The sequence below is a fragment of the Euprymna scolopes genome, chromosome 6, assembly GCF_053919585.1.
Source record: "Euprymna scolopes isolate OS-2025 chromosome 6, ASM5391958v1, whole genome shotgun sequence".
Lineage (NCBI taxonomy): Eukaryota > Metazoa > Mollusca > Cephalopoda > Sepiida > Sepiolidae > Euprymna > Euprymna scolopes.
This window is the reverse complement of record NC_136487.1, coordinates 138,696,623-138,710,492: the sequence shown is the minus strand read 5'-3', so window position 1 is coordinate 138,710,492 and position 13,870 is coordinate 138,696,623. Positions and strand designations below refer to the sequence as shown.

General features: G+C 34.2%; 1 protein-coding gene across 1 annotated transcript in view; it reads right to left on the bottom strand.

The window, feature by feature from the left end:
• LOC145277988 (triple QxxK/R motif-containing protein-like) overlaps positions 1-12,856 on the bottom strand; it is a 41,245-nt gene extending 28,389 nt beyond the window's left edge. The window contains exon 1 of the mRNA XM_080130131.1: positions 12,788-12,856. The gene's annotated coding sequence lies outside the window, so the exon portion shown is untranslated. The remainder of the gene's footprint in view (positions 1-12,787) is intronic.
• Positions 12,857-13,870: the final 1,014 nt, after the last annotated feature.

Here is a 13,870-nt window from a genome sequence, read left to right as displayed (position 1 = left end):
GCAAAGTGCACACCGAGGCCGTTTAAGACGTAAGCCTGCATTCCCACAATTTTCGCCCCACTTGGATTATAGAAGTAGATTTTCTAACAGTTGCTGGCATATTTACAACTAGTGAGGGGAGCGCCCTGCTTTTTCCGGACGTAAAATATACTTAAATATGATATTCTAATTTGTTCAGATTTTGTATATGTCATTATAGAGTCGTGATTTCAAAAGTAAAAAAAAAAAAGTATTTGGGTGCCATTAGCTAGAATTGAAACCGAAACTGTAGCATTCAAAGCTGGTGACGTTACTACTGTACCAACGTGACACTCATAAGAACTAATTAAAAATTAAAAATAAACTAAGATGAATTTACAAAATGTATAACAATGTTTTCAATTTTGACCCTTTTGTGACCTCTTAAAAACTACTTAAACCAGCTAAAGACCCATAAAAGAACGGTTCGTAAAAAATCCACTCATTTGAGGCCTCTAGTGTCACTCTGCAATTTTTAGTTTCGGAGGAGATAGAGTTTAAAAATACGGAGACGGACAGACATATAGCCTTTTATATATTAAACTAGCAGGGGGGGGGGTCTGGCTTTGCCCGGTCATAAAATACACTTAAACATGATAGTTTAATTTGTCTGACTGCAATGATGTAAAAAATGGTTACCCCCCAATGATCAAGATGTATCAAGCAACCCGTTTTCTTTAATCTGGATAAAGATTATTTTAATAGAATCTTTAATACAATAGGGGCGCATGCAAAATTTATTAAAACTTTCACCTTTAGGACAAATGTATATTATTATATATTATTTTTTATTGGAATCCTTTGGGATGAATAATTTGTATATTTTATTTATTTATTTGCAGACTTCTCCTCATCTTCATAGTTGTTGTTGTTGTTTTACTACGTTTCAGCCAATGCTTCTATCCACTGCACTTTCAAGGCCTGTAGCACAGTGGATAGAGGCGTTGAATTGCTATTGTTCCAGGTGAGCATTGTCTGAAGACTACGGTTTCAATCCTACCCAAAGCAGGCCAGAGGATTAGTTGGCCAAAACATGGTAAGACAACAACTATGGAAGGCAGTAATTACTGAGGATACAGTTAAGAGACTCGGCATTCCTATCACGTCGCAGTCAACTACCTGAAGAAGGCCAGAGGAATAGTTGGCCGAAATATGGTGAAACAACAACTATGAAGATGTGGATAACAGTCAGCAAATAAATATATATTAATAGGTATGAGCAAAAATGGGCGGGCAACAATAGGGGGACCTAGTTTTGAAAGCCAATTTATCATAATTTTTTTGTAGGTTTCCGACTACTTTTTGATTGTATTTGAAAGAATAAGGACTAAACTTAATTTCCAAAAGGAAATAAATATTTGTATACGTGAAAAAAAAAAAAAAAAGTTATGAAAAATGTTTTCACGACGAGCTACTCAATTCAGCTAAATTTTGAAGTTAAATAAAAACATAAATATTAGTTTTCTGGGTCTATTTCAAAGATAATTGTTGAAGTTCTAAGATATTGAATTAAATAAAAAATAAAAATAAAACCAAAAACATTTTAAAAAACAAAACTTGTTTGTACAAAACATAAATTAATTAGCCTAAAATCGAGTGATTCTGCCGTTCACAAAATGCAACAAACTAAAGTTTTTCTAAACACGGAATATACGGAGGCACAAAATTTCATCCAGCTGAAAAAAAAAAAAAAAAAAAAAAAAAAAAAAGCAAAAATAAATTATTGCGTATTTTATTTACTACTGAAAACCATAACTTTAGTAAAGGTATTTTTTTGTTTAAACAAAATAATACATTTCCACTAAGATTTAAATAAAAATAATTAGTTCATTATATTCCGTGATCATTATTTGAGAAATACTGAAAATTTCATTAAAATTGTTAATTTTCTGATTTTTGGTGATTTTTTTTAAGTAAAGGGAGGGGTAAAAATGTTTATACATTTTCAGCATCGGCATTCATTTTGCCCGTACCGGTATATCATAAAAGTATGAGAAAATTATGTCTGTTTCTTGTCACTCTGTATCTTACATTTTAAAAAATTTGCTATTAATTGAAATGTAATAGTATGAAATAAAACATTTTTAAAACTCCTATTTTAGAAATAATTACAAAATTGAAATCCACCAGAATGCATTTCTGTTTCTTCGTAAACTAGTCAACCATTTTGACATTTTATTAATAGTTGAAAAAGAAGAAAGCAATTACTTTGTGACCCTTTGAAATTCAAAAGGGACTTTAGAAGCATTTAAACTGTGGAATAAGCAGTTATTTCTGACTAACATTTTTAACAAATTTTCAGATGTTTTAAGTTTTGAAAGCTATTTGTATCCAATAATTTTATAGATTTAAATCAATGAATTTAGATTTTTAAAAAACTGGCACAAGTGAAAAATATAAATGAAAATCTCAATGAATTTATTAAAATCTTTGATACAATACATAAAGTCATTTAGGCATCCTTTCTAAGGGTTCTCACATGTGGGGTGTGGGCAAACGCATGGCCAGAGCAGAAACATTCAAAAAGCAAAAAAAAAAAAAAAAACAGTTTCCCTATTTTTGTTTACCTTTATTTGAAGGGAGATTGGTCTAGTATCCCTTGCCCAGGTGCAGTTGACAGTGACAGGATTACACAGGTATGAGCAATCGTTAATTCAAAGATTTTGATCAGAGAAGGATGCTGATCTAAAATTTAACATTTTTTGTTCCGATCCAGAGTGGCCTTTTCGAGGAGCTAAATTTCACCCCTACTCACAAATATATATATATATATATATATATATATATATATATATATATATATATATATATATATACTAGCATGGTTGCCCGGCGTTGCCCGGGTGTTTGGAGGTGTATGCTGAGCAAAAAAAAAAAAACGGACAATTTTTTAAAATTTGACCCCTATTATGACCCCTTAACATTTATTGTTTTGTGCTCAAATCAAGTTATTAAGTTAGATCCATGTCCAAGGAACCTATATCTAAAATTTCAAGTGTTTAGACCCCAAATTGTCGGAGGAGTTCTCAAAGGTCAAATCGTTGAACTTTGACCCCTTAACAGCCACATTTCTGGCCAAAAACCGCTCACATAGATTTTCCCAAATCTCAGTACCCTGTATATCAAATTTCGAGTCTGTAAACTAAAAATTGACAGAGTTATTGCGTAGGGATGTGTACACAGACAGACACACAGACACGTTCACTTTTATAGATATATAAATATATCTTCTTACTTCAGTGGAAACAAGTAAATAGCGAAGTGTTTAAGTTTCAATAGCATACCCCCTCCCCAACAGACGTCATGAACCACTGAGTTACAATTGGCCTTCAGGCCAAAATCAAAGTGTAGCATCTGTTCCGGCAGATACTGCAAGCAAAGACCATATGTGGGGGCGACCCCACATATAAGACCTTGGTCAATGTAGGGGCAACCCTTCATACCAATTGTCACTATCCAGCTCCCCTACTCCCCGGGGAGTTGGTCCCCATTTCCCCTTCACTCCTCACTTTAAAAATCGGCCTTGTGCCTAATTTGCTCAGTGGGGGAGCAAATAAATACCTCAAAGTGTAGTATCTGTTCCGGCAGATACTGCAAGCAAAGACCATATGTGGGGGAAACTCCACATATAAGACCTTGGTCAATGTAGGGGCAACCCTTCATACCAATTGTCACTATCCAGCTCCTCTACTCCCTGGGGAGTTGGTCCCCATTTTCCCTTCACTCCTCACTTTAAAAATCGGCCTTGTGCCTAATTTGCTCAGTGGGGGAGCAAATAAATACATCAAAGTGTAGTATCTGTTCTTCAGATGCTGCACTTCCATTTCTTGTTCTCTTTCGGTGGAGGAGCAGTCCTCCACGACTGAGACAATTTTTTTTTATTTTTGTACCTTTTCTCCACGTTAAAAAACGACCCTGGTGTCTAACTCTGTCCCGTGGGGAGGCATTGTAGATAGGTACAATCAATTTATGGATAAAGTTGTGAATGCTGACGTGGTTGAGATTGACATCAATTATAAGAGCACCGAGTGTGTGTGTGGGGGGGGTACCAAGAAAATCAGATTTCAAAATCCAGACTTTAAACTTGAACATGTGCTCACTTTATCAACACAACGATTCAGAAGATAAACTATCAGAAAGGGAGACTTCTCCCCCTCCCTTATAATTCTGCCTCCACCTCAACCGCTTTCCAGCACTAAAAGTACAATTTAATAGAATAATTTTGGTACTTCTGGAGAGGACTCAACTTGACCTACAATTGAATGAATAATTTATTGCTTTGTCAGCATTTAATGCGCGAAGGAATCTCATAGTTTTAATATAGTATCGAGTTTCTTTGTTTCTTTTTGAAAAAAAAAATAAAAATAAATAAAATAAATAAAAAAAACGAATAATAAACAAAATAAAAGCAACGGGTCTTTTTTTATTGGTGCTTTTGGTGTTTGTTAAGATAGAGTCGACAGATCGTTTAATTTTTAAAAATGTTGTTTTAAAAAAAACAGTCATGTCAAAAATAGTAATATATTAAAAAGTTACAAAAATTCATCAAGTACAAAATTATTTACAGTTAAAAGTAATTTTACATAAAATTGGGGAAATTGCATTTTCCCTAGATGTGAACACCTTGGGGATTGCGAATACAAGCGAATACTTATCTCCCTTTTCGCCGCTTTAATGGTTGACATACTCATTACAGCCATAGCAATAGACTTTTTATTTTTTTATTAAAAACGCAATAGCAGTTGTTCGACTTGATAAACTTTTGTAATTTTTTTATATATTACTATTTTCAACATGACAACTAGCGTTGTTTTTGCTTAAAACCATATATTTAAAAAATTGATTGGTTGACTATTTTAACAAATGCTTACTGCTTGCCCAGAATTCCTCTTCCTGAAAAAAAAACAAATTAATTAATTAATTAAAATCTTGAAACAGTCTGAAAGAACAAGGGAGATAACTCCAAACCGAGATTTTAGAAAGCCATTCTTAGCATGGGAAGAGATACATTGGAAAACTCGGGTATGAAGAAGTGGTAAAAAATTAACAAATATAACAAATAAATGTTATCAAAGGCAAGATAAGTTACTCTTGTACCTATCTGGAAAGGTTTTTAGTGGTTTTACTCACTTTAACGTTTAATCAGCTTGAAAATCATACAGTGTTTATCGATAGGTGCGAACAAGAAACATAGTGGTGAACTGACCGGTAAATCTGAAGTTCGGAAAGTGAGTTAAAGCTAAAAAATTATATAAAATACTGTTAGAAATCCCTCCAATATACGTTTGTATAATTTGTATTTTCTGAAAGATTTATTTTAAGATTTTAAAAGAGAAAAAAAAACTAAAAAGTAGGAGACATTTGAAGAAAGTCTTAAGAAAAGACAAATTTTATTATATTTTTGCATGTTGATTACTTTCTAACTTAATATTCAAGTTAGACTTATCTCTATTATATAAAAGTTACTGTGTGTATGTGAGTGTGAATGAGTTCCTCATAGGTTCTGAAACAACTGAGCCTATTTTTTTGCAAATTTCACACAAATGCAATTTATATTTCTGGCAGTGTTTTTAGATATGTTTTGTACAGAAATTCATCTGATAAGTATTGAAAATAAAAAAATCCGATCTTAAAAATACTCTTTCTTGTCTTATAGATAAAAAAGGAGAATTTTTACAGGGGAATATTTTATGTTACACCGGTGTAATAATTATCATTATTAAAAATTTTTTTTTTACAAATTAGTCCACTGGACAAATTATTCCTCATAATAAATAGAGGATTGATTCTATAAAAAATTACTTTTTCCGTTTTTAATGTTTTCCATTTTTTCTTCAATTTGTTATCATCTTGTCACACAGGGGGATAATTCTTTTCAAAGAATTGTCTCTTATGGAGAGACCCCTCTTTTATGTATGTTATATGATTTTTGTTTTAAATTGTTCATTAAGTTAATTTTGTTAATCGTGCTTTGAGAAATAAAATACAGCTGCTCCTTTTAATAACAATTGGATTGATTTTACTTTCTGGGTTTTGTTTGTGATTTGTTCATTTTTTTTCTGTTCATTTATCATTTCCTTTTTTTTTTCATTTATGTTACCTAAAGACGGATCTTGATTAAATCAAAATTGCATTAGCTTTTACAGGAATGGACCAATATTGGCCCAAATATTTCTGATTGCGATTTATGGAACAAACCGAAAATGGCTGAAGCAGTTTATAATCAGAAAAAAAAAGTTTAACAAACCAGACAATATTAAAGCATACAAATGCAAAATCAAGTTAGTTTAAATTTAAAAATAATTTTTACCCGCCATTCCTCAAATAAATAAAACAAATTCTTCAAAATAAATTTAAAAATAAAGTTGATTAATTTACTGTTTTGAAAAAAAAATCACTGTAAGTCATCAGGTGTCTATCCCTGTGTTTGTGAAAGGCAGGTTTGGTATACAAATTACCTCCTCCTTTCGGAGAATTGGTGGATGTATCACTTGTCAATGAGATGGATGTTGCAGTTGGATCAGTGCTCCCCCCCTTTGAAGAGCTAGGTTGATATTATAAACTGATGTGTCTATACTTGCCACTGTCGCAGACAGGTAAACAAACACAGCCTTTCAACAATGAGAACTTTAGCTAGGATCAGCATAGACAAGTAAAGCTCCAGTAATGAGGATAACACTAGACGCCTTCTCCCCAATTTTTGAGTGGTCTTGTGCCTAATTTTTTTTGTTTTGTTTTAAACATTTCAAGAGAATACAAAATATATAACTCAAAACTTAGCAACTGTTTGTAACTATCCACCCAGGCATTAACTCCACCTTTTGGAGAAGATATTGGTCTAATATGTCTTGCCAGAGATGCTTTCACTTGTTCGGAGCTTCTAAAATGCATATAGAAGTAGTTTGGCACTATTTTATAGAAAAGCACTTTCGACTATCCCCCCTCACCCCACCAATTAGATTTGACTTTTATTTCGGCAATTACATCTGAAGACCCTGAAAGACTTAGTAGAAAAAAGAAAAGGTAAATTTCTAGTTTAGTGATTTGTTTTTTCATAATACAGGGTGGCCAATAAGCCACTTTACATTTAGAAAATTAAATAATTTTTTGTGTATTAATATATTTTAATTTCTCTTTTCAGAATTATAAAATAGAATCTTTGGAAGTTTTTGGCATGGATAAGTTTACAACAGAAAAACAAATGAAGATAATTGGATTTTACTTTAAAAATGGACGGTTAATTGTTGCAACGCAAAGATCTTATATGCGCCATTCAATGTTTGATATCCTCCTAAGTAGGCCTGCAATAATGAATTTAGTGACGCGTTTTCAAGAGCAGAGCTCTGAAAATGATAGGTCTAGATGTGGAAAAGGTCACTCAGTATATACACCTGAAAATACTGAAGATGTGAGGCGGAGCACTGAAAAGAACCCAACCACATCCATTCAAAGGCATTCTCAGGAACTTGTCATCTCACAAGTTCTCTACAAAGAGACTTGCACATGTATCCTTACAAGGTTCAGGCCCTGGATATGATCTTAACCTATATCCGATGGTGAGGCCCCAGCTTGCGGGCTCTGGGGAGTGTGGAGCCATCCTTTAATTGCCATTACTCCCAGGTCCACTCTGACCCGGAGTGGTAGTACCTGTTAGGGTCCCAACTATGGGTTAAATAGAAACCGACTTGCAAAAAACAAATATATTCTATTAAAAAGATTTTCTTCAAAATCACCGGATTCAGCATTAAATAACCTGAAAAAGGTTGATATGCCGTAAAACAAAAACAACCAACCAACTAACCAACCAACCAACCTTACATTTTTTTCAATTAATGCAACCTTTATAACCACCAGACTTTCAGAAATGACAGAATTACGCTGTCAGGTTTCAGGAAACTGCAAAATGTGACAATAAGTTTATTTTACAAGTTGATCATGGGAGATGAGGCTCATCTCCATTTAAATGGGTTTGTCGATAAGCAGAATACCAGATTCTGGGGCACCTAAAATCCATGCCAAGTTCGTGTGCGTTCAATGCATCCAGCTAAAGTCACAGTATGGTGTAGAGTAACCACAGAAAGGGTTATTTAAGCCCTTCTTTGAAGATGTAAATGAAAATGCTGTGACTTTAACTGCTGAAAGATATAGAGATATGCTTGTGAATTTTGTTCAAACAGGGTGTTGGTGGCAGCAAGATTGAGCAACTGCACATACAGCTAGAGTCACAATGCAGTTGTTAACTGATGTTTCAAAAATTCTCTTGAAATTCAAATTTTGAATGGCCTCCACGTTCACCTGATTTTACAGCATCAGACTTTTGATTTGGGGGATATCTTAATTAAGTGTATGCAAATAAGCCTTGAACCACCCAAGAACTTAAGGTAAACATATGACAGAAAATTCTTTCCCAACAACCTCCAATGTTAAGAACTGTCATGGAGACTAGCTTAGAAAGAGCTCGACTTTGCAAAGCTGAAAATGGAGGATACGCTCCACACTCTAAACTGTGTAATAAAAAAAGAATGAAATAAATACAGCCATTTAAGAAAATGTTTCATTTTCAAACTGTAAAGTGATTTATGGGCAACCTTGTATAATTGAAAACAGAAATACTTAGACCAGCGAGAGGTGGCCAACCTTGTTGGATTGTAAAATATGTTTCAGTATATTTCAATTTATGCAGATTTCATATTTATTATTACAGAGCCAATTCTCTATTGAATATTATATTGCACCTAATATATAGTAATGATTTCTAAAGTAAAAAAAAAAAAAAAAAAAAAATGACATGGAAATCAAAACATTTAGCACTACCCATGTAGCTATTCAGAGATAACTAAGAAAAATTTAATATTAAATGACTTGAAGAAATTGAATTTGGGCATGCACAGAAAGTAAAAATGTGTTGGCAGCCAACCACTTCCCTAGACGAATTCATAATTAAAGGATACTCTAACTTAACATCTAAATCTGACCTCCAAGATCGCCATAAGCATGGAATATCATTAAGTGCTCGTCTGAGCTCTAATCTCTCGCCCCCCCCCTCGCCAATCTTTCATGAGAAACACCCATCTGGCTGAAACTACTGTCAATAATTTTCCCCACTCTTTATCTGTGCCTAAATCCAAACGTAGATTCCATGAGCAAAGCTTCTTTCTCAGAAGTGCACGACTGTGGAACTCTCTTCCGTTTGCCTGTTTCCCACCTGACTACCACTTGGATGTCTTCAAGTCCAACATAAACAAATTCCTGACAAATCGTCCCCTTAAGTAAGACACTATCAAATCTCCAATACTAATGATTACTACAATACTATCTCATTGATTACTGTACACGCAATAACCCTTATCCCTGAGTGGCCTCCGGGCCTTTATAAGTGGTGACCTCCACGTAAAAAAAAAAAAAAAAAAATGAACATTTTGCATTTCAACTTGCTTATATATGTCTGTACGCATTATTGATTTATCCAAACAAAGATTTTACTTGTTATAAAACACCCTTGGTGTATAATTACTATTTCTTGTTAATTTTAGTTTTATGTGACCAATAGTTTAAGAGTTTATCAGTTAAATATTTACACACGGACAGACACATACATCTGTTTTATTTATATAGAATAGTAAGTTTTTTGTTTTTTTTATAAATGGCTTTGAAATATAACAAAACATAATGCTTTAAAATAGCAGACGATTAATTGATATCAGTCGATCAGCATTTTCAATGAAAATCTACAAATTTATCGAAAAAATTCTCTAAAAATTCTCTAAAAAGCTAGAATGACCAGGAGACGGATCATTTTACGTTACATGTATATGCAAAACTGTTACTACTCCAAATTTTAAAATAATTGCTTATTCTTATTTCCAGTAGGTTTTTAGGGTGTACTACACACACACACACACACACACACACACACAAAGTAAAGTGGTCATCTAAAATTTACTACATTTTGTTCCCAGTTCATGATACCCCAAAACTGGACTTCCCTGACTCATATAAAAAAAGAAAAACTTTGTTCTCGTGGAGAAGCAACTAAATAGAGACACGTTTACGTTTCAATGGCATACCTCTCCTCACCCTCGTCATTCCTCAAGAAACCGCTGAGCTGTTATTCTTGTTTGTTTATTCGTTTGTCAACATCAATTGTCAAATCACAATCAATTTATGGATAAAGTCGCGAACGCTGACGTGGGTGAGATTATTCACATCAATATAGGAGCGCAAGGTTGGGGTGGGTGGATGACTGGGTGGGTATAGTCAGAGCCAAGAAAATCAGATTTCCGAATCTAGACATTAAACTTAAACAACACGCGCTCGCTTCATTGAACAATTGACACATCGATCCGCGTGGGAAATTATCAGCAGAGAGAAAATTCTTTCGCCCCCACCCCTCCTTTATTTTTTTTTTCCCTGTCTATGTTTACAGTACATCAGAGGAATTTCTGGCAATCAATTGATAAAAACGCGTTCTTATGTTAGACAAAGTAAGCTAAGAAAATGTATTAGTGGGTTATCTTGAACTTTTCCGCTTTAAGATGGCTGCCATTGAAACAGCACATTCACCTCCTTGCAAGGAGATTAGCTGATAGTTGTGCATCTATGTTACCGCACTGAAATAATAACGTCACTATTTAGAAACCCATCCTAACCATGGGGAGAGGAACGTGTTTTGTAACTATTCTGTACTTTCATCTAACAATTTAATAAACTAGCAGATCGTAAAAAGTGGATTTAACTTGAAAATACCATTTAAAAAATAGCGCGGTAACATAGATGCATAAGCACCGATTAGTTAGACACAAGGTTGGGTGGGGGTTTTGAGAAATCTGCGCACTATGATAAGCGCACTCTGACCTGCAAAAGTACATGAGCAGCCCCATCGACAGGGGCGCCTCAGGCGATGATGTGCAATAAACTTCGCACAGAGAAGGCAAAGTCCTGAGAGCGTCAGAATTTACCTCAGTCCTACAGCAACAAAGCCACAGCCGGATTGATGTGTATCAAAAGTACAAATTAACTAAATTAGTTCCAGTTTTATAACAATTTGATTGAATTAATAATTTAATGACTAGACAATAACGTAATAAAAGAATTTAACTTTGAAATTCTATTTAAAAAAAATAATAAAACAAAAAATAACACGATGTCCGTTAACTGCACAAAGTATCACAAATTGTTATAAAATTAAAGTTAGATAACTTGTTTAAGACAATATTGTTTCAATATTAGTCATATAAAGGCTGAAAAGTTCAACATAACCTATTAATCTATATTCACCGTAATTTTCTTAAATAAATAAAATAAATAACTAATAATTTGTAAAATTGCCAATTTTATACAATTTCTATAATTCCGATATTAACTGTTCTTCTGAAATCATCCCGGCCATTACATGAAGAGAGGTTTCATTTATGGCCAATTATCTTGCCTAAAGCGTTCACACTGGGCAGGGGTGGGGGGTAGACATGATTAAGTTTACACCCGTTAAAAGCTTTCTCCCCATTTTGAGATTGTTCGATTCTCTCACTATAAACCGACCTTGTGTCTTACTTTGCCGTTGTGAGAGGGGCGAGTAAACATCTCGCGTAAAAACGTGGAGAGAGAGAGAGAGAGAGAGAGAGAGAGGGGGAGGGTTAATCGTAACACCAAATAAGAGTGATAAAGAGGGGGAGAGTGTGTGTGTGGAGGAGGGGAAATTTGGACCCACAGCAAGCAATCGTCAGCGCCACGTCGATCAATGACGGCACATAGTAAAACCAAGTTTGTAAACAAAATTGTAATGAATTCAACTTAAGCTAAAAGTAGCTATTCTTTTCTTATTTTTACCAGGTAGTATTTTTCTTTAAATAATGATACTTCAAAAGTTCAAATAAATATAAGCTCTTTCGGATGTTCGGGCTTGGATCAAAGTGTAGTATCTGTATCAGTGTACAGTGTATTGTGATGACTGCGGAAGTGAACGTGATGGACGATTGGACGACAGTCAAAATGCGTCTAATTAAAAGTAGGATCAGACAGAGGATGACCGATAACCAATTACTTCATCACTCTACTTTTGATGTCCTTGTGGTTGTGCCTAATTTATAAGCGAAATTGATCTTTTAATCGCAAATAAATAATTCAGAGTGTATTATGTGTTCTCAATTAAAGGAGAAATCCTTTTTAACTGGGACAATTTTTATTTTATTTTTGTCCCAATTTAGAGTGCCCCATTTTAGGAAGCTGAATACCACGCACATTAAAAAAAAATCGATCTTGTATCTAAGTTTGTCCTCGTGGGGAGGCAAGTAAATCGATACTTGGAAAAAAGGAATATCAATTCAGAAAAAATTCATTTTTAAGCAGAAAATAAATATCAGGCCAGGTTAAAACAAACAAAAATAGTAAACGTTAGACCAAATTGACACAAAGGCGTGGGAATCAGTTTTAGGGACAACAACAACAACGTGTACAAAACAAAAACAAATACACAATAAAAGAAACCCAGAAGTGGATATACAATTAGATGAATTAGATATAATTAAAAATGACTTAATTTCATATTAAAATAAAATGAAATAAGTAAGTAAGTATTAATTAATATATTTTTTATTTTTATATAATATACTATTAAAAATGCGAATAAAACGAAACAAAAAAATACGTAAATGTTTACTTGTTAGTAAGAAATTATTTTTTAAAAATCTTGTAAAGTTTCTCTAGTTACAAACTACATACAAATAAAGAGTTGGTTAGTTGCAAAAGCGTTTGCTGTCGCTGGGCTACTTACCGGCACGGAATCGCTTTCTCTACTGATGAAGAAACGCCTTTGAGAGAAGTCTGTTTTTTTTTTTTTTTTTTTTTTTTTTTTTTTTTTTTTTTCAACGTAACAATCAAGGGACATAACTCTTCTTTTTTGTTGTTTGCGAATAAAGTGGGGGTGGGGGTGGTGGTGGAGGGGGTGAAAAGATTTGCATTAAGGCAAACTTGTTTTAATGTATTTATTTGCTTCCCCACCAAAGCAAATTAGGCACAAGGCCGTTTTTAATGTGGGGTAAAACCAGCACCCCTAAAAGTAGGCAAAAAGGGGGCACTCTGGCTACCAAAAATAATAATTGTCCCAGTATAGAGGGTTTCCCCTCCATTGACTGGTACAAATTATCTTAAGTGCAGCATCTGCAGAATAGATACTACACTTTAATCCCGGCCCGAAGGCCAAGAACAACAGAAAAAAGGGTATTTATTTGCTCCCCAACGAGCAAATTAGGCATAAGGCCGATTTTTAATGTGAGAAGTGAAGGGGAAATGGGGACCAACTCCCCGGGGAGTACTGGAGCTGGATAGTGACAATTGGTATGAAAGGTTTCCCCTACATTGACCAAAGTCTTATATGTTGGGTTCCTCCCACATATGGTCTTTGCTTGCAGTATCTGCCGGAACAGATAATACACTTTGATCCTGGCCTGAAGGCCAAGAACAACAGAAAAAAGGCAAACCTCTGAAGGCAACGTAACAATCAAGGAACATAATTCTTTTTTCTTTCTTTCTTTTTTTTTTGTTGGGCTGATGGTGGGGCTGCTTAACTATTGTACAGTGTCGCCAATTTAGCGGTTTTCTTGCTAAATCTGGAGATTTTCCTTGGAATCTACTTAGTTAGTGGATCGAGTGACTAGCGGTTTATTTCAACAAAATCTGGAGATTTCGTTTGTCACCCAATGTTTATCTCCCTCAGATATATGGCCTCAGAGTTTTTATATAAAGACAGATGATATTGAAGGTTGAGAACCGATTTTATTTATGACCAAAAATTTGTATTTGGAGAGGCAAAGTGTTCGTAGGATGGAATGTGATTTAACAAATGAGATGAATGTTC